At 39.1% G+C, this 19970-nt stretch overlaps 1 protein-coding gene across 2 annotated transcripts in view; it reads right to left on the bottom strand.

The window, feature by feature from the left end:
- The window catches only part of LOC149796005 (ATP-binding cassette sub-family C member 1-like), a 155144-nt gene extending 138309 nt beyond the window's left edge, over positions 1-16835 (bottom strand). The window contains exons 1-2 of one of the 2 annotated variants that reach the window (XM_089965927.1): positions 16663-16835; positions 14750-15033 (exon numbers count right to left, since the gene is read on the bottom strand). The gene's annotated coding sequence lies outside the window, so the exon portion shown is untranslated. The remainder of the gene's footprint in view (positions 1-14749; positions 15034-16662) is intronic. The other variant, XM_089965926.1, reaches the window with a different exon arrangement.
- Between the last annotated feature and the right edge of the window lie 3135 nt (positions 16836-19970).

The raw sequence follows: 19970 nt of genomic DNA, 5'->3' as shown, positions 1-19970 counted from the left end.
GTTTGTGAAAAAATATAATTTTTTTACTAGTAAAGTACCCGCTAAAAAAGTCAGTGTGAAAATTAGTTATATAATTTTAAGACTGAAAATCTTTGATTTGAAAGTGGAAATCTACCATTTCTACGAGTTCTACGATTGAAAGTCTTTGAAAATCCTTAGGATTTCACAAGTAAATTAATATGTAGTGTTTCATTCCAAAAATCAAGAAGGTGACCAGACTGCTCTGTTAGTTTGAAATTTATTCTGGTCAGCCACGGATTATGACATCGTAGATAGACTGGAATGTTCGGCTCTTGCACAATCAGAAATCCAGGTGGTACATCTTTCGGGGTGAATGAATAAAGAACAAATCCTTGCTGTACTTGATTTGATACTGTTGTGTCCGTGCTGTAGCTGCCATCGATTACATCACACACAAGATTGACTGCGACCACTTCGGTTATATTTACGATGCCCGGAGATACATATCTGCCATGCCCTTCGGGGTCATTGTTATGTCTGAGGATAGTTGCCGGTGGAAGTGATCGTCTGTGCTGTGCGAGTATGTCATCAAAGAACTCATTGATGAGATCGCTGACTGATTTTTTTAGCTCGGGAACATTATACCCGGGAAGTTTAAAATTCGGCAAATCCGCCTCTGTTATTTTATATTTATCTAAGAAACTTTGTTTATAGCGATCTGAGTCGTCAACATGATCGATTATCGCCTGAATTACTCGCTGGTTGATATATTCCATGTCGGATACAAGCTGATTTAATATTTCTATTCACGTGATGATTTCGCTGCGTGAACTTGTTATATCAAAAAGATGTTCTTGGAAACTTTGCCGTAGTCGCTCTAGTTGTGTTTTATGTTCTTGATTAATGATTTTAAAATATTCAATAACTCGAGGTAGGTCAAGAATCCAGGATTTATCTCCTCCGGTGGGAATTAGTTCATAAATAAAAATCCACAAAATATAGTCCCTACTGAAGCTAAACTTACTACCCAACGTTGCTTTTTTATGTTATCCAGATGTTGTTTGTATGACGGTGTAATTTCATGATATGATTTATTGGCAGTGACATAGTCGGACTTCTTCGGCGTTGGTGGTATTGGTGGTGCCGGTGGCGGAGTTTCAGGCCATCCTAACACTGTTCTGATCGAACTTTGATATATGTCCACGGCGTAGTCTGGGGTGCTTATTTCGATGGCAGAAGACAGCGTTGGCTCATGAACAGTTATTGTTATCTTAGATTCTTTTCCTGTGATATTTTTTATTCGACGTTGTAATTCTTCATTGATTTCTTCCATTTTATAAGACCCGGTTGGTAACCCAATGACATTCTAGTCGTTTGTACCATCTTCTTTATTTTTATGTGCAAACACAAACGAATAAATGTTTCTTCGGTTCCCTTGTTTAATATGATAGTCACAATCCCGGAAAACTTGTCAGTGGAATGTTGCCAGGGATATGTTGTGAAAATTTCAAATTTTTCAGCACTGAACACAGACAGCCTGTACACTCCAGTGACTGTTGCTGTATATTTGATAGTATTATTTTGTTTAGACCATGTTGCAAATCGAGATGATACCGTGTATACTATGTTGGTAATATGCCCGGGAGTAACTCTAGATGGGATTTGAATCAAACTGGTTTTGTTAACGATCTCAGGAATCCCACTTACGATATCTTGCTGTGTTTGTTTGATGGTGTCAATGTTAGTTTTGATATCAGAAAGTTTTGCGTCAACGGAGAGTGGATCACCAAAGAATTCCTCTGCGGTTTCATTAATTTTCTAAAGTTTCTACGGAGATTTGCAAACGCGTTTACATTAACGTCATACTCGGCCCACAACGTGGATAATTTACTTTCAACGGTGTCAACATACTTTTTCGTCGTGGCATCTTCGTCGGATGTTGGATCTATTAACACGGTTATTTTATTTCCGTTCATGCTGAGTTCACCTGTTATTGTGTCGCCGGTCTTTTTTACGCGTTCCCCTGCAGCTTTCTGCATTTCATTTCGCAATTCCGCAATTGATATAAACGAATCTTTGATTTTTCCGCTATCAGTAAGCACAGGGATGTTACCCGGAGTAGCTCCAATAACCCTACGAATTATTTCATGCCATTTGATATCGCTGGTTTTTAGTTTTCCGTGTCGGTCCTAAAAAATAGCAACCTCATCTGGGTCTATCCCGGTCAGACTTAAAAGATTGTCGATTTCATCTTTGGTCGCATATTTTGATAAATCTATATCGGTGCGCTTCACTTTTCTGTTGAGAAGAGATCTTCCGTAAATATCAACCATTATTTGATAGGAAACTGTTTAAATTGACCCGCGGTATACTCGTGCACGGCTTTGTGAGGTGGTTTGATTGATTTTGATATCACGGTGAGAACATTTAACACTTCACGACCACATATCGGAGGATCGGTTAGTGTCTGTGTTGGTAGCGTTGAGTACCAAACTTTTGATGGAATGTCTTTTGTATATTTGAGGAATTCAACTGGCGGCGATAACCCATACGAATCGAAATAGATAATTCCACGTGGATGTATCGCGTAAGCAACCCAATGAGTTCCTGGACTGTTACTGTTATCGAGATTAATAATTCCAGTTTCTGGATTGTTTGGTTGTTGCGGTAACTGATCTCTCATAAAAACGCCTCTGAAATTCTTTATTCGCAATTGTTTAACATCATCGAGTAAATCAAAATCTGACATTGGTGTGAAAACACTTGCGTTTTGTTTCAGAACCGTTTTGGGTACCATGATGGTGGAGTTCCTGGAAGTCTTAGACCCCGTCCTTTCTTTGTATCCTTTTCCAGTTGCTTTCTTTAATGCCATTCCAGCAGCGGTTCCAATAGCTCCTAACGCGGCGGCCTTAGCGACAGCTGGGGTAGCAGCAGCTATCAGTGATGGTATCGCGGCGAGAAGAGGAAATATACTGCCGGTTTTAACCATATCTTTGATGGCTTTTGGAACGAAATCAAGTTGAGTTCCAGTTTTCGCTTGCTTTGCTTTATTGAAATGTTTTAGTTGAGTTTTAGTCAGCGATAACTTGTTTGGGCCGCCATTAGCGATTTGATCATTTTTTAGTGTTATCGTTGCCTCACATGTGCTCGCGTTTTTCCATTGTAATTGTTTCGCCTGACCAGGAGTCAGAGTGACATTAACGTGACTGTATGACATTTTATTTAATACGAGATTGATCTAATTGTCTACACATTATTAAAATAATGTCTACATGTTTTCTACTGGTGCATCAATGACTCTCATTCGACCACTAGTGCCTTCGAGTAACATCGCTTTGTCACTGAGAATGACCGCGACTGCTCTATAGGGACCATCAACAATTGGCGGACCATCCGCGAGTTTTGGTGGGGCACCTACGCGAGCTCGAAAGTGTATATCAACGACAGATTGTTTGGATAAATCAAGATGCTCCAGCGAAAAGTAATAAATCGGGTACAAATTTGTAAAATCAAACTGTGATATTTGCGTCCCAGTATCTATATTTATATTACGCGACAGAAACGTCAGCCAGCGATTATATGCACGCGCCACATGATTATTTGTAAAACTTAACGATATATCCTCAGACGGTTCTTGTTGTCCATTTATCCTCAACGAAACCTCGGTAACATCGAGTTTGTCAAATATCATATGCGAACGTTCCTGATTATTCAGTCGACGATTATCCTGCAGCGCAATAAAAATATGTCGTGGCGCAGAAACCCCTTTTTGAGATGCTATATGCCAAGTAAATATATCTCTGACGAAACTTTTTTTGGATAGCGTCTGTGGTTACTGTAAGCCATGATAACAGTAATTTACCGCCTTGATTCATGAAAGAGAGCAATCGCGGTTCTTCTGTGACCGATGGAGTTAATATTGGCATCCACAGTGAAAGTTTTGTTATTCTTACCATACCAGCATCGACACCAGCTCCTCGCCAGATTGCATCACTGTCATCATTTTTTCTTACGAGCACAACTGTGTGTTTAGCTCCAAAGATAACCTTTCTAACATCTCTGCAAAATCCGAAGATGTGAGACAGTGGAATCGCGCACAAAAAAATTTCTTCGTTCTCCTGACAACATTGTTTGGCGTGTTGCAAATCCTAATTTGTAAGTCGCACTATTACCTTTTATAATATCAAAAACATCAGCTGGTCTAGCTTCGTATACAGGGTCAGCAGGTGGCTGTGGATCAGATGCAGTATTTCGTGGTGTTCGTAACTTAATATACTGAATATGATCGGCGCTGTCGGTAATATCTTTGGGAAACATCACTGATGGACCAGATGATCTTGTAAAGTCGTCAGAATATCTGGCTAGACCAATTATTGTTGTGGCAACATCGACATCATTTTGAATCGATTCGATATTTTTTCCATCAATCACATATATGGCGCTACTAAATAGTTCCATAATTCCATTATTGACAAAACCAACTCGTATATTGGGATAGTATGCAGTATTATCCGCCTTTACAAGTTCACCTTGTACTTCAATAAACGCCTCAGATGGCAAGAAATATCTACTTGTATCATGAACTTTAAGTTCGATACGCCCTCGTTGATTTCGCTCTCGTACGTCATAGGAATAAAATTGATAATCACGCACTGAGTTATCTTTTTGAACCGGCTCATCTATGTTAAATGCTGGGTCGGATATGTATTTGAACATTTGATACTATTGCGTATTTTTTCAAATAGTGATTATCTTCGTCGCACACGAAGTCCACTTCCTGCTATCAAATTTGCTGTGATATTTCTTTGTGCGTCAGATTCCTGATCTATCAACGCCGCTAGTTTCTGATTTGCAGCCTGATTTATCACCTTACTAACATCCACGGGCATAATCTCGGTGCTTAGTAATTTCACCGGTGGTGGTGAACCTCTTTGAGGTTTACGCATTAGTCGCGCTAGTCTTTCTTTGATTGCCGAAAGTGCCTTACCAGCAGCACTAACAATTGCACCAGGAGCCTTTTCACCAACAACATTAATGGCTTTCATCGATAACTGTTTTGCAAGAGGACCCACTTTTGGTGCTAACCCCGCAAATAAACCCTGAACCACATCGCCAAGTCCGTCTCCATAAGTTGCTCTATAAACTGGTAACCGTGAGTTTACTGCTCTGACCTGCACGGGTGTATAATGTCTGTTGTATATGACCATGTTATGTTATTTGCTACTGTTTAATCGCTGTAATCGTCAACGAGTTCATCAATGAGTTCTTGGTAAATACTAGCATCCATGACACCACCTTGAAATAATCGCCGACAAATATTAGCGGCTTCATTAATTATTTCTGGTGAGTTATTCCCAGCTCGTTTTCCTCCTATGAGAACTTCTAACCGCGAAACGTCATTGAAAATATTATCAGGGCAGGGAATAAAACCTCCCCAAACCTTTGCCGGATGTTTTTTTTATGCTAGTCGGCTGTGTTGTTATTATGGGTGTTTTTAATGGTGTTGACGGATCTGCAGTCACAAGAGGACCTACAACCATCTTTGGTTTAGCATCTTTCTTAAATTGTTCAAAATCATTTTCGTATTTTGCCGTGATTCGAGTAATACCTTTATATGTTCTAAACAACAAACCTTCCCATTGGTCACGGGTCAACGACCGTGAACCCGGTTCCATATATTTTTCATAGTCATCATATTTATTTACAAGATCAACCGCATTATAGTAATTTTTCAACTTAATATTTTCTGCTATATCATCTCTGACTTTTGCTTTACCAGGTTTGTATTCCGGCGGAGCTTCGGCTCCAGGTAGCGTTTCTGACGCATCTACAAAAACTTCTTCGGGTGGCCTTGTTGCAACTCTCATGATAGCACAGTGACCTCCCTAGTAGCTGCTTCAGCGGATCGTTCAGCTGCGGATGCTAACCGTCTTGTTGCAACATTTTGTTGTTGAGCAGTACGCGATAATGATGTGGTAACAGGCTTAAACAATAGTTCAGTTGATTCTGTAAAACCTTCCTTAGCTTCTTGTTGTAATTGTAAATTTTTTGGGAACTCATCTTTTACAGGGATATATTTCTTAAGTGCTTCTTCTCGCTCTCTAGCTAGTCTAGCTGTGTAAGATTCCGAATGTACCATTATTTAGTATAACAATTAATTTATGACAACAGACGTGCAAATATTTTTTTTCGTAATCATTTTTTGTCTGAACACAACAAACATTTAGACAAAACCATATACATATATGAACGACAAAATTGTAGCATCAATCAAAACACACCTTGAAAATTTACACAGTAAATACTGTCTCAATTTGATGGACCCGGAAAAACTAGCATGTACAAACGCGTAAAAGAGTTGCGTGACAATCTCGCAAAAGGAATGCGCGACTACTACGAGAAAGAGACTGAACATTATGTCTGGAGAGAGAGAGAAGAATTTGTTGTGACGAACTTGCAGATTTTCATAAACTCGAAAATGAACTTTATGAATTAGAAATGATTGATAAACGTATATGCCATACCAACTAAGAAATAGAAATCTCAGAGTGGGAAATCCTTAAAATGCTTACAACACAGTGTGAAATTATAATTGTTAGATATAATCAAATTCACGATATTGAACCGTTATACAAGATACTCGATAAAATCAAACTTAAATTAAGAGATCGTATACGTGAATTTCATAAACGTTTTAAGATTTTTATCGAGGAGGTCAATCCTCCTGAACATTATGGAAAAATTTAGTGGAATGTGATTCTCCAACAATTTTTAATTTATGGCAGCAGACGCGCAAATATTTTTTTTCGTACCTTGATAAAGGCCTTGGGTTTCGAAAAGGGACGCAGGAAGCAGCAGGGAGGGCACGCCTCCAAATTGTCACCGACAATCGCGCATACTTTCCGTTTTGCGACAAAGAGGAAAAAAAACCATCGGCGATAAAGGTAAACGAAGTTGTTTTACGCTGAATACGCACTTTTTTTACGATTTTTTTGTGTTTTTGTAGGAAGGCTTAATTTGACGAAATACAGGTGAACCAATCAGAGCCGGTTGGCCCTCCCTGCTGCTTAATCACTCGCAGGAGCCTGACGTTTTATCAATATGTACGATGAAATCTCTGACAACACGAAATTTCCTACTCGGTACCATAAATTAATTTGAATCAATCAAACCTGCCCATGGTTCGTACAGTCGGTAAGTCAGTTCATAAAATGCACATGACATAGTTTTCTGGGTCATTTTTCGGACAATTATATTAATTTTGCAACAATTTTTTCTGCTACTTTCGCATTCTCTTCTGTTGATTATATTTACGATCTCGCGGTTTATTGTCATCGTCCAATTCCCTTTTCCTTCGTCACCTTACGGTATTCTCTGGTGCTTATGAACAACGATCTAAAAATAGCGTTATTCGGTATAGATCTGCATTATACGTTGATTCGGCCTACTAGACCCTACCAATGTATTGGCAAAGTTTTCGTTCTGATAGTATTTTTTTTTTTTTGGGGGGGGGTGTTGTTTGCTTGGGCGGGGGGGGGGGGGTCGGTGTGTTGCGGGTCCACTTTAAGTGGCGAAATTATCATGTCCGTCAGCAATACCATACTATATAACTATTTCAGGAAGTCGAATCTGGGTTGTTCCACTCCAATATTTAACGCATGCGCAATCAACGTAGGACAACTTTTAAGTAATTGTCATGAACGTAGTATATGTTCGTGAAGAATGTTTCAAACAACTTATTAAAAGGTTTGATATCTGTACACCCTTCACAGAAATAGTGTGTTTAAAAATCACGAGTACATAGTTCAGTTACCTGCCTAAAACAGAAAAGTAGACATGAGCACAAAAAGCATCAGAGAGGACTAGGGCAGCGGACAGGATTTGAAAGCCCCATGAAAAATTATCCAATAAGCCCCAGTGAATCACAAATTGAAACAACGGTGGTCCCAAGTAATTTGTCCTACACTGTCCGCGGTCCTGGATAGGACTTACAAAGTTGCATGATCCATTTCTGAAAGGAATGTGGTGGGTGGTTTGTGACCAGAATTACCATTTGTACAAATCTACGTTTATTTAGATGACTCTTCAAGACTATATACAAGTCACATGGGTCATGTATGCGCATTTTCTCATTTTAAATTAAGTATATATTGTTCTTTTAAAATTTAACGCTAATTTTCATTAACCAAAGTCTATTCAATCACGATCATTGAATGTTCTACGCCTTAACTGTCACCAAGAAACTTCCAGAAGAAAATTACCGCTGTGGACTTTCACAATGGTAGTCATGTGCTAAACTTGGGTCAAATAAGTGCGCGTCGAGTGGAATCTTCACAATCGAGAGTAGTACGAATTTGTTTATCAATGTGCATTGCTTTCACTGTGACATAACAGCGCGAAACATATAATCCAGATTGTACTGGATCACACCTTTAGGTTCATTTAGTCAAAAAATGTCTACGTACTTTAACATTGATTTTGCCGCATGCACCTATCGGGGTGTTTAATTAACGACCTTCCAAGGTAATATGGATGTAGACGAATCCAAATGAAGTGAATAATTGCCACTTAAAGATATGTAGAATCAAATTCTAAAAAATGACACCTATTACTGAAATAGTCGGTGTTGAATGCCTACGTGACCGGTGTGACTCGCACTATAGTTGCTGTACACGACGAATCTTCCGGTTATCGGCAGTGTTATATATGGGTATGGACCACGTGCCCATTTGGGCTGCGAGATTTCATTGTATCTTGTTAAGTACCGTGTTTTGGCAGGTATTTTTTTTAAATTAACTCCGGACCTGTTATCCAATCAATAGGCACAGTATGAACAGTGGATGGGGCCTACGAAGACTTAAGAGCCTGTTGGGAGGGGGGATGACATATATACGTACGTGTGTGTGTGTGTGTGTGTGTGTGTGTGTGTTATGACTATGTTACTGAAAAGTGTATACACAAAGAGGCAGAGGCATGTCAAGAATGCATCCGCCAAATGGCCTACAAAACAAAGTGACTAGTAAAGACAAGGACCTTAATCCGACCCCGAATTAACTATTAATTAACCATGACTACCATCCCATGTGGTATTAAATACATTGGACAGAGGAGACTAGTTAACGTATGAACGTTTCCTACCAAGTGCAGATCGTCTACAGTGGCCAATGACAGAACTCTAAAATAACGGAAACGTAAAATTACCATACTGAGCAGACCAGCTGACAACTGGACTGTCCGTTATAAAACCCGACTGAATGGCCACCCCAAGTTCGTCTCAAGTTAGTTCCACACCCTTTATTTTTCACACTTCTTTCCCCTATATTTATGTATTTTTTTCCCCAAAATCGTGTTCGTTCCGTTCTTCATTTGTAAGACAGAGATCCGGCCGATGTGCTAGTTAGTAGCCACCGCTGAGGACATTTCACCTTGTCTAGCTTGATACACATTGACCAACATTATTACATTTCGCTTTCAGGCGCTGCTTTTCATCGCGAGTCTTTGCAGCTCTGGTTGTACATCGACGAAAGAAACAACAAATTTAACCATTTTAATGAATATCTGATCAAAATGCCATTCCTTTTTATTTAAAACCAGACATGTTATATGTGCACCAACTATACTAAAAGTGCAAGCAAACCGATACATCGGTCAATTATTCATTCTTTTTATTTTCAAGACATGCGGTGTTTTAAGGTTAAATAAGAACTGTCAAATGTAAATATATTATAATTGCAACAACATCATCATCATCATCAGTGCTTCTATGAAATGGTTTGATACCAAAATAAATAACATCATGTTAGGTATATTTGATTTAATTATATCTGATTTAATATATATTTATTTCAGTTTAATTGTTTGTCGGTTTTAAAAAAATTATTTTTCAATACATGATGTTGTAATGTAAATTTATTAACTAAAGATGATACTTTTTTCAGAAAATAGTTTGACCTTGACTGTTAGTTTATAAACACCAGGTGTTGATCTAAATTCTGACCTTGTTTCAAAATTTGTAGTAACCATCGTAAACAAGTTCTATTTTATTTTAAAATGATTGGTTGTTTTCGAGGTCATGATGGGACTTTGTCTTTAAGATGTAAAAAAATGTTATTTCTTTTTTATTTCTTAGAATAAAATGATTGGTTTTCGTCAGGGTTTCACTGGGTAAACGTGATCTCTAACAAGCACTTGCCTTCTATAACCTTCGAGAAGATGATCACGCGATCCCCTAATCTCAGGAGAAGCTGGACTGTTAAACAGTTGTATGTTGTGCTGTTTGGAGTTATTTCAAATTACTTGTTTTGGAATTATTTAAAATTACTTGGATTCATAAGAATTAATTCTGTTATTTTTCTGGAAAATACGTGTGCTCATGAAATATTGTGGAACAAGAACAGTTTTTTTATAAAAATGTATTCAGCTATCAGAAACCGGAGGGATAATTCTTGTTTTCACAAGGAACTGCAGACTTCAACACTACAGATTGCAGCATGCGTCATCGTCTTCCATCTTGGATTTTTCGTCGGGATTCGAACGTGAAATCTATAGAACATTTTGTTATTAGGACTACTAAAATTTTATTCTTGGATTATTCTTGGATTATTTTTGGATTTGATTCTATAAAACCGTAAGTTCTTATTTTTTAATTTTTACATAATTTTTCCAGGGAAATAAATTATTGTACTTTTTTTCTTCAAAGATTGTTGTTTTCACTCTTTCTTGTGTTGCTGTTTATTCGAGCCTAAACACGTGACATAAGAATCCGTATAAAATGAATACGTTTTCTGTCGTTAAAAAATAAAGATGATGATGATGCCGATGATGGGAACCGCGTTACAGCTCTAATAAATGGCATGAGCAGATTTGTACACATTACTGACTGAAACAAGTTATAAATGTCAACTGAATCAAGCAAATTCAAGCTACAACTACTATCGTAATTAAACGTAGTTCAGCAATACCGTATATTGAGATAAATGTTGGGAGCTAAAACATTAAGTGATTTACGTCCACGTGTCTCTGAGGAAACATTGGTACTCAAATGTTTTATATTGCTTTGTAAATTTTGTTACTTTAAATAATATTACAAAATGTAAACGTGACTAGAATTATAATGTTGTTAGTCTTTTATTTTCCATTACACTCGATATAGTTACCGATAGCGGAACATTTATCTGGAGTGGATGCCGATACCTCACTCTGCCCCATCACCACTAAGTCTACGCCTCTGCAATCTGGCGATCTACTATCCAATTTCGGATAGTACTATCCAATTTTGGATAGTACCCCTACCCCTAACAGCTTGGCAGAGACGTACATACGGTATGAGTCGAACAAAATGGTTCGTAACACTTGACCATTTTAGGACTCACTGTACTAATTCAGCTCCGATTGTAACCGTGATATTAAAAATTTAATGAGCATAATTTTTTGAATGAATATATTTATCGGTATAGACACATCCTTGATGGAAGCTTCTATGTAGAGAAAACCATGAGCCGCAGCATTTTCTGAATGTACACGTGTCTGAAACGTGTTTTCAGTTCGCACAAAAAGTCAGGTGCTAATTTTTGTAATGAATTTGTCAAATATTCACAACTGCAGCTTTATTATCATCGGGATAGGCACCGGATTCAGTGTGCATGCGCAAACACTGCCTGCTCACTGTGACGACTGGGCAAAAGAAAGCAAGCGCAGTATCGCTCCATACACATGGTCTTGTACTTATCCCACTGATCCATATATTATACATCCAATATTGTTCGCACCTTGCATATGACACGGTCTATATGAGCTAAAAGTCGTACATTAAGCGATCAATACTTTCCTTTTTTAATTTCTCCAAACGATCTATATCTGTAATGAGCAACATAACATTCAGGGGAATGATAAATTTACTTAAATGGAGCTCCAGTCGAAATGGTGCGAACAGTACATTCCTGAGTAATAATACCGGGAGCGCAGGAGGGCACCTGGCATCCCATTCATCACTTCCTCTCATAGTATAGTTGCAAACACGATCACTATCATAGGTACATCGCCCAAAAGCCGTGGGAACGACTGCCTGTTGCCTGCTGGTGTTGTGATAATGACTCCGTCAATAGCCGGTCGTTGTATTGGTACTTCAGTGGTTTTTAATCAGGCGAGGAAACACAAACAAAATTGACCCAATTCCACCCTGAGATAACGACAGCGACCAGGGTATTTCGGTCACTCGAATCCAGTTCCCAAGTATTTCTTCTGCTATCAGCTTCAACATTAGTATCTTTTGGATAGTACTTCTTCTATCAACCTTGTTCTTCGCTCAAGTGTTCTTCGATCGTTCCTCATGTCCGTATCACGCTAAACTTGACCTTGCACGTGTGAGGGATGAGGGCTACTGACCTGTAATTTGCACAGTTCTTCAAGTTTCCTTTCTTCGGAAGCATTATGAGGATGAATGTACACCAATCTTTAGAAAGATTAGACCATATACCATCTCATATTTGGTAGATCTCCTGCAGTACTCTTCGGCCGCCTGCTTTTATCGGCTTCTCAGCTATATTATACAGCCCATAGCTTTTGTTGTTCTTAAGCTTCTTGGCAACCTTTTCCACATCTAGCATTATCCCATCAACTTTCACGTACCTACACTCCTCGAGTTGGCTCTTTTCCTCAGGTTATTCAGGACGCATCGTGTTCTTGTCTGTGAAGATGCTCTTACGCATCTGCCCATCATTCTTTCATCGTCTTGTTGTCTGTTAATGTTTTGCTTTTTTATCGTTTATCGTTTTTGCTATTAGCTTTAAGTTTCAATACAGTTGCCGGATGATGCTGTACCTTATACTCGTGCAATTTAATTTCAATTATTTCAGTATAATTTCAATAGCTACAATGTCAGTATAATTTCAGTTACTACCTTGTCAATCTAATTTCAATAGCTACAATGTCAGTATAATTTCAATAGCTACAATGTCAGTATAATTTCAATAGCTACAATGTCAGTATAATTTCAATACCTACAATGTCAGTATAATTTCAATTACTACCATGTCAATCTAATTTCAATAACTACACTGTATGTATAATTTCGATTGCTACATTATTAGTTTAATTTCAATAGTTACAATGTCAGTACAATTTCAATTATTACAATCTCAGTATAATTTCAATAATTACAATGTCTGTAACATTTTCTGTGCTGCCAGCTTCTGATGCAGTTTGAGATACTCCTTTGTACCAATGTATTCTGTGCTGATCAGACTTCTGAGAGACGTCTGATAGATTTCAGGACAATCTAATGTAACAATATCCTTTGTTTCCCAGACTTATGATGACGTTCGAGTATCGTTTTTATGGTCCCTAGTATTATGTTAGAGACTATGTCCCATGTTGTGCAGGGTTATGTCCCCTGTTATATTAAAGAGATTAAGACCCTATAACCTGACCTGTGTGCTTTCCATTGTACAAAAGAAATCCAAATATATGAAGTGACTTTAACAATGGGCAGTGAATTTACCAACAGAGTTGAATCGATTGGGTGTTTGATATATGTACATTTCTCGCCACAGTTCACAGATTTTGAAATTTAAATAACTCTTTGCGATATCGTACCAATTAGTGCCTTTCACAGTTCAAAGTACAATAATCAACATCGTCTTGTCAACGCGTTTATGTAAATAAGCAATCTGAATAAAATCGAGACCTTCGACATTAAGGCTCTCAGCTCCCATTTCTCCGGCCCGATATAGCCAAATATGTGCTGAAAGTGCCATTAAAACCAAGAAAAACAAAACTGAAAACAAAAACCAGCAGCAGAAATGAATAATATTATAAGCAGATACTGAGGTTTTGGTTTTAACCGTAACTACAATAACTCGACTTGTTTACACAAGTTTGCTGTTTTGTTTGGGGGCGGGGATGCGGAGTGGCCGAGTAGTCTTTGGCGCTGGCCTATTCAGAAAACTGACATCACGCCTCTGTCCGCGAGGGCTCGATTCACGGGTTCAGCCAGCGTTGGTATGTGATAAAGCTTGCCAGCATCTTCCTGTGGGTCAATGGTTATTCCCAAGACTTTTGCGGGTTCTTCCTCCACCAGATATACTGGCTGCAGTGTATAACCCATAATGAGCTGAAAATGGTGTAAAACCCACAACAACAAATTAGGGACAGACCATTTATTTTTCGGGGGGGGGGGGGGCATATTCGAACCCGGATAGTTTTGTTTTCATTAACCACAAGAGATATAATAATATATATATATAATACATTTTTGCTTTCCAAGAAATCTGAAGGAAAAAAATATATATTTCAAGTTATTTGTGAGCAAGAAATGTTTCGCAAAGATACTCCTACCCCACCCCACCATCAACTCCACATTTAAATGTTGGGTCTTTTATGGCGGAAGGCGGTGGTGCCGGTCGGGGAAATCTAATTTTGAACATTTTTTAAAAACTGTATTCTTGAAAAAAAAAAAAATGGTAGTACGCTAGTACATACATCTTTGGTCCTGCCGGTACTAAGCTAAATCGAAGGATGTGTACGCTAGTACATACATCTTTGGTCCTACCGGAACTAAACTAACTCGAATGATGTGTACGCTAGTACATACATCTTTGGTCCTTCCGCAACGAAACTAAATAGAAGGATGTGTACGCTAGTACATATATCTTTGGTCCTGCCGGTACTAAACTAAATAGAAGGATGTGTACGCTAGTACATATATCTTTGGTCCTGCCGGTACTAAACTAAATCGAAGGATGCATATTATTCACAATTAATGTTGTGCACACGTACGAATCACACTTACTGCATTATTCAAGGAACCACTCCAGTGATCTGCTTACAGCGTCCGTCTCTGATGCGAAAGGTCGCTGGTTCGAACACCGGCCGAGTCGTACGAAAGACTTATAAAAAATGGTACCAGCAGCTGCCTCGCATGGCCCACAACATTTAAATGTTAGTTTTAGGACTGGTCGGCCTGGTATCAGGATAACGTGACTGGGTGGGACATAATGCTACATGTCTGCAACATGATGCCCAGTGCTAGACATCACAAGAAACTGCCACACTGCACATATCGTAGCGATATGACTGAAAAATTGTTAAAGCTGCGTTCAGATTAAAAGTCACACATACAACACACACACGCGCAAACACACACACACACACACACATTATTCAAATGCAAATCTAAACAGGCACGCGTAGTAGGAGGATTTGCAGTAGAAACAATGGTAGCAATAAGTATAAAAAAGGAAACAAAACACCTAATATCGATGAATCGGTGTAATTGGACAAATAATTTGGTTTTGATACCGAGTTTTCAGAGCGAGTGAATTCAGTACGTTTATTGTGTATTCGACACTTAAAGTACATGCGTCTAATTCATGACCTAAGAATTTTTTTAAAAATAATTTTAGTCTTGATCACGTAAAAGCAAAGTCGTGACCTTAAGCAAATATATTTTGCACAGCTCAGAAATATCTCTAAACATTTATTTATTGCTCGACAGAACGCATTCAGCGGATATGACCAAAAAGTGGATATAACCAAACAGCGAAAATTAGCTATAATCCATAGTCAGCGTTCGTCTTGACATAAATCACACTAAGTTACGCACCAGCGTATTATCTTCAGTTTTACGCGGTCATTAGTGATGTTTTCACCTTGAAGTAGAAGTCTCCAAATCCTGCATGACAACTGTTGTTCACATATTTAATCGGTGCTCGCGACGACGATGATAGCCGAAAGGGGTTTTGGCGCCCCAGGACCTCTAGCTGCCGCACTTTAGGCGCGCCAAGTCCTTTGGCGCCCGGAATGGCGGACCCATCAGCCCCCGCCCCCCCCCCCCCCCCCCGTTAGTACGCTACTGACCGTTATCACCATCCGTTCACTCTTAGGGTTTGACTTGATAATGCCAGTGACCTTTCGCTACTTTTCCTTTCGCTACTTTTATTTTGAGAACACATATACTGGGCCGGATTAATGGGGGGGGGGGGTAATGTGAGGCACAAGCCTCACCCCACCCCCATAGTTATGAGGGCCCTCTGGTTGCCGTGATAAACACGTGTTTAAATAAACCGTATATATGGTCATGAACTATCTAATACTTTACCGTAACCATAAAAAGCATACTCATAACAATGACAAGTTATGGCCAGCTTTCAGCATGTATTTAACGTGTAGGTCTATTAAGGGACCCTATCTTACGTGTCCAGGACCCCACAAAGCCTTAATTCGGCCCTGCATGTATACCATTGAAATAAGAAAATATGGTATATGTGCATTACATGTAATATGAAATCTCTTACAATCCTCACACATAATACTCCTCTCTCTCTCTCTCTCTCTCTCTCTCTCCCAGAAACAAGTGTATTTTATCGTCAGTATGACTGTAGACACTTGTTGAAAAGAGGTTATACATAATGGTGTGTGTTACATACAAGAATAAAACAGGTAAATTACAAGTATATTAGCATATTTAGTGACGTATATACATGTAAGTTAAAAATACTGACTAGGATATGTTTATACAGTTCAGCAAAGTGTTGTTAGTAAACTTTCTGTTACAGAGACTCGTGATAGTAACTGACCCATTTCTAATGACCTGAAGATCGAATTTTCACACTACTCTTGATAAAGACAACTCCACAAATCAACGTTAAAAAGACAGTAATGTAGTACAAACACTAATTAAAAATATGACCAAGAATGGCTTACCTTTCTGAAGAAGATCTTCTACTTTCGATCAAGCAGGACGGAACTGCGCTAAAATGTACATCTACCGTCAACACGGCTGCGAAAGGCGTATTTATAATCAATAGCTGGCGCCCGACAACGTAGAAAATGCGTGGAGGGAAGGGGGGTCAAGAAACAGAACACTTTAATAGCAAAACGCTGAATAAATAGCTATACCTCGGGGTAACCTCAATTATCAGCATATTTGTATCACTAGTTACGCTCGATAAAGTGGCTAAACTGCCAGGAGGTAACGGGGTTCAAGAAACAACACTTTCATAGTAGAACACTGAACCTCAATTGCGTAAACTTCGGTGCTGGGTTGCCATATAGGCTGAGTAGGCACCGGCCTAGAGGCCCAGCGACAACGGACCAAAATATTATTGATAAAACATATTAGGAGATAATTTGTGAGGGGGAAGGGAGGTCCAAGATTTCGACTGCTTAAGGGCCTAAGGGCCTCCACTGGGTTTAATCAGACACTGGTAAGCCTCAATTATTTAACTGTGTTCATTATAAAGGGGAAGTTAATCAGTATGAAAGTGTGGGAGAACGAACCGTCGTAACGTGGAAGTTGGATATTTTTCCGCATCACCCACAACAAGCAACACATCTGATTAAGTTAGCCCCCATACCTGTACTAATTTAATCCAAGTGTCTTCTGACCCTAACCCCCCCCCCCCCATTTTAGATATTTTGACATTTTGTTGGGGTGCAGGGTCAGAGCCAACTGCCTATCGAAAAGTTTTAATTATGGAGCCATACATAGCGAATATTGAACTCGCAATTTCTGAGAAAATAAATCATCGATTTCAGGGCCGAATCGAGGGCGGGGGGGGGGGAGCAGAGTTTCCCGAACCCCTCTTACGGGCTTAAACAAAAACAACAACACACACACACACACAAACGTGCAGGCACTTGTGAATTTAAATGTGACCATCGCTTTATTCTTGCGCACGTTAATTGGGTATTATGCACACTTTTGCTCTGGTGCCCTTTCGAGGAAATTCAAGAAACTTTTGAAATATTGGAACCACCCCCACCCCACCCACCCCACCCCCAGCACTTGACCTGGTCTGGCAATGTGGTTTTGTTTTCTTTTTTCTGTAGGTGTGGATCTATGTAAATCTTAAGTTTCTCCTCTATGAGTTAAAACCTACATCTAAAATGTATATTTCTGAGTTATTTAACATTTATAGTTTGAGGAAGAGGTTGAAAGTGAGCGAATTGCAGATAATTGCACCTCGAGGCCATACTTTCATTTCTTTATTCACGAGAGAGAGAGAGTACATTACAGAGATGACGATTATGTTTATTTTCTCAACCCTATGTAATTAAATTTTACTGTTCATCTGCAGTTTACAGTGGCAGTTTCATTATATATATATATATATATATATATATATATATATATATATATATATATATATATATATATATATATATATATATATATATATATATATATATATATCAGAACAACGCAGTAACTGCCTGCGTACATTGTTCGACAAACATGCTCCAGCCACCAAGTGCAGAGTATCAATTCAAAAGTGTTCTCCATGGTATAGCAGAGTTAGGGACCAGCTTCGCACTGCCAAAAGAGACCGCCGTAAATCTGAGAGGCTTTGGCTTTCCACCAGACTCACTATTCATAAGCAAATCTATGAAGCCGCTAAAAACAACGTTACAAACATAGTCCAGTGCTAAGATCATGGAAAGTTCCAGCTGCAAAGAGCTCTTCGAGATTGCTAACAAGCTAACGTCAAGGTACACCACTTCCAACTACCTTCTATCTAGTCGGCCTTCCTGACCTGTTTGCAAGTTTCTTACGTGACAAAGTACAAACCATTAGAGATAAACTTGACAACACAATTTCAACTGACTCGTCGTCACCATACAGTTGGGATACAGAATTTGAGCGGCAACCATTAGCAGCATTTGAACCTGTCTCTATGGATTTAGTCGTGTTGAATTGTGTTGAAGGTGCACCAAAGTAATGTGAACGTGATCCAATTCTAACATCACTGCTGCTTGAGTGCTTAGATCCAGTATTGCCTTCACTAACTGATGTTATTAATACCTCTCTCTCGTCTGGGGAATTCCCATCATTTTTCAAAACTGCCATTGTGAAGCCTCTGCTGAAGAAACCAACACTCAACCATAACGATTTAAAGAACTACCACCCAGTTTCTAATCTCCCATTCATTTCAAAAATCTTAGAAAAGGTTGTTCTATCACAGCTTGTATCTCGTCTGAATTCAAACAGTCTTTTTAGCCACGTACAATCTGCATATCGCCCTTGCCACAGTAATGAAACTACTCTTCAAAAAGTAGTTAATGACATTCTCTCTGCTTTGGATAGCGGAAAGATTACGGTCCTCACCCTCCTCGATTTGTCTGCAGGATTTGAAATAATAGACAATGATATATTACTTCACCGTTTCCAGCATGCATTTGTCATTCATGATACAGCCTTACTGTGGTTCAAGTCCTACTTGGTCAACAGGACACAAATTGTATCTGCGAATGGAATACACTCCAGCCCAGTTAATCTATGTTGTCGTGTTCCACAGAGGTCTGTTCTTGGACCTTTTCCCTTCATTCTATACACTCAGCCTCTCTCAAGTGTCATAGAACATCATCCAGTGTCTCACCAATTGACGACATCCAAATATACAAATCTAGCCACCCAACTGAAGTTAATGCTACCATCCAAGGTGTAGAGTGATGTGATGTCATGTGATTTGGATTTTTAACGTAGCTTTAACAATTTTTCAGTCATATCGCTCGCTACGATGTCTGCAATGTGGCAGTTTATAGTGATGTCTAGCACTGAGGCATCATGCCGTAGACATGTGGCATGATGTCCCACCCAGTCACATTATCCTGACACCAGGCCGACCAGTCCTAACACTAACCTCTTAACGCTGAGCGCCAAGCGAGGCAGCTGTTAGTACCATTTTTGTAAGTCTTTGGTATGACTCGGCCGGGGATCGAGCCCACGACCTCCCGCTTCCGAAGCGGACGCTCTAACCACTAGGCCACCGGAGCGGTCCAAGGTGTAGAGAGGTTCATTTCTGATGTGAAATCATGGATGACCTGTAACAAGCTGAAGATGAAGGATGATAAAACTGAGGCCATTCTGATCACAACACAAAGACTTTCTTAGCCACATCCTTTACCTCAAACAATAAATATCAGTAACACCAACATTAAATTCACACAGTCAGTACAAAACCTAGGTGTCACTCTAGACAGTACTCTCACGTTGCACCAACAAGTCATAA

The sequence above is a fragment of the Sinohyriopsis cumingii genome, chromosome 7 (genome assembly GCF_028554795.1).
Source record: "Sinohyriopsis cumingii isolate HCF-2022 chromosome 7, ASM2855479v2, whole genome shotgun sequence".
Lineage (NCBI taxonomy): Eukaryota > Metazoa > Mollusca > Bivalvia > Unionida > Unionidae > Sinohyriopsis > Sinohyriopsis cumingii.
This window is presented reverse-complemented; position numbering and strand designations above follow the sequence as displayed.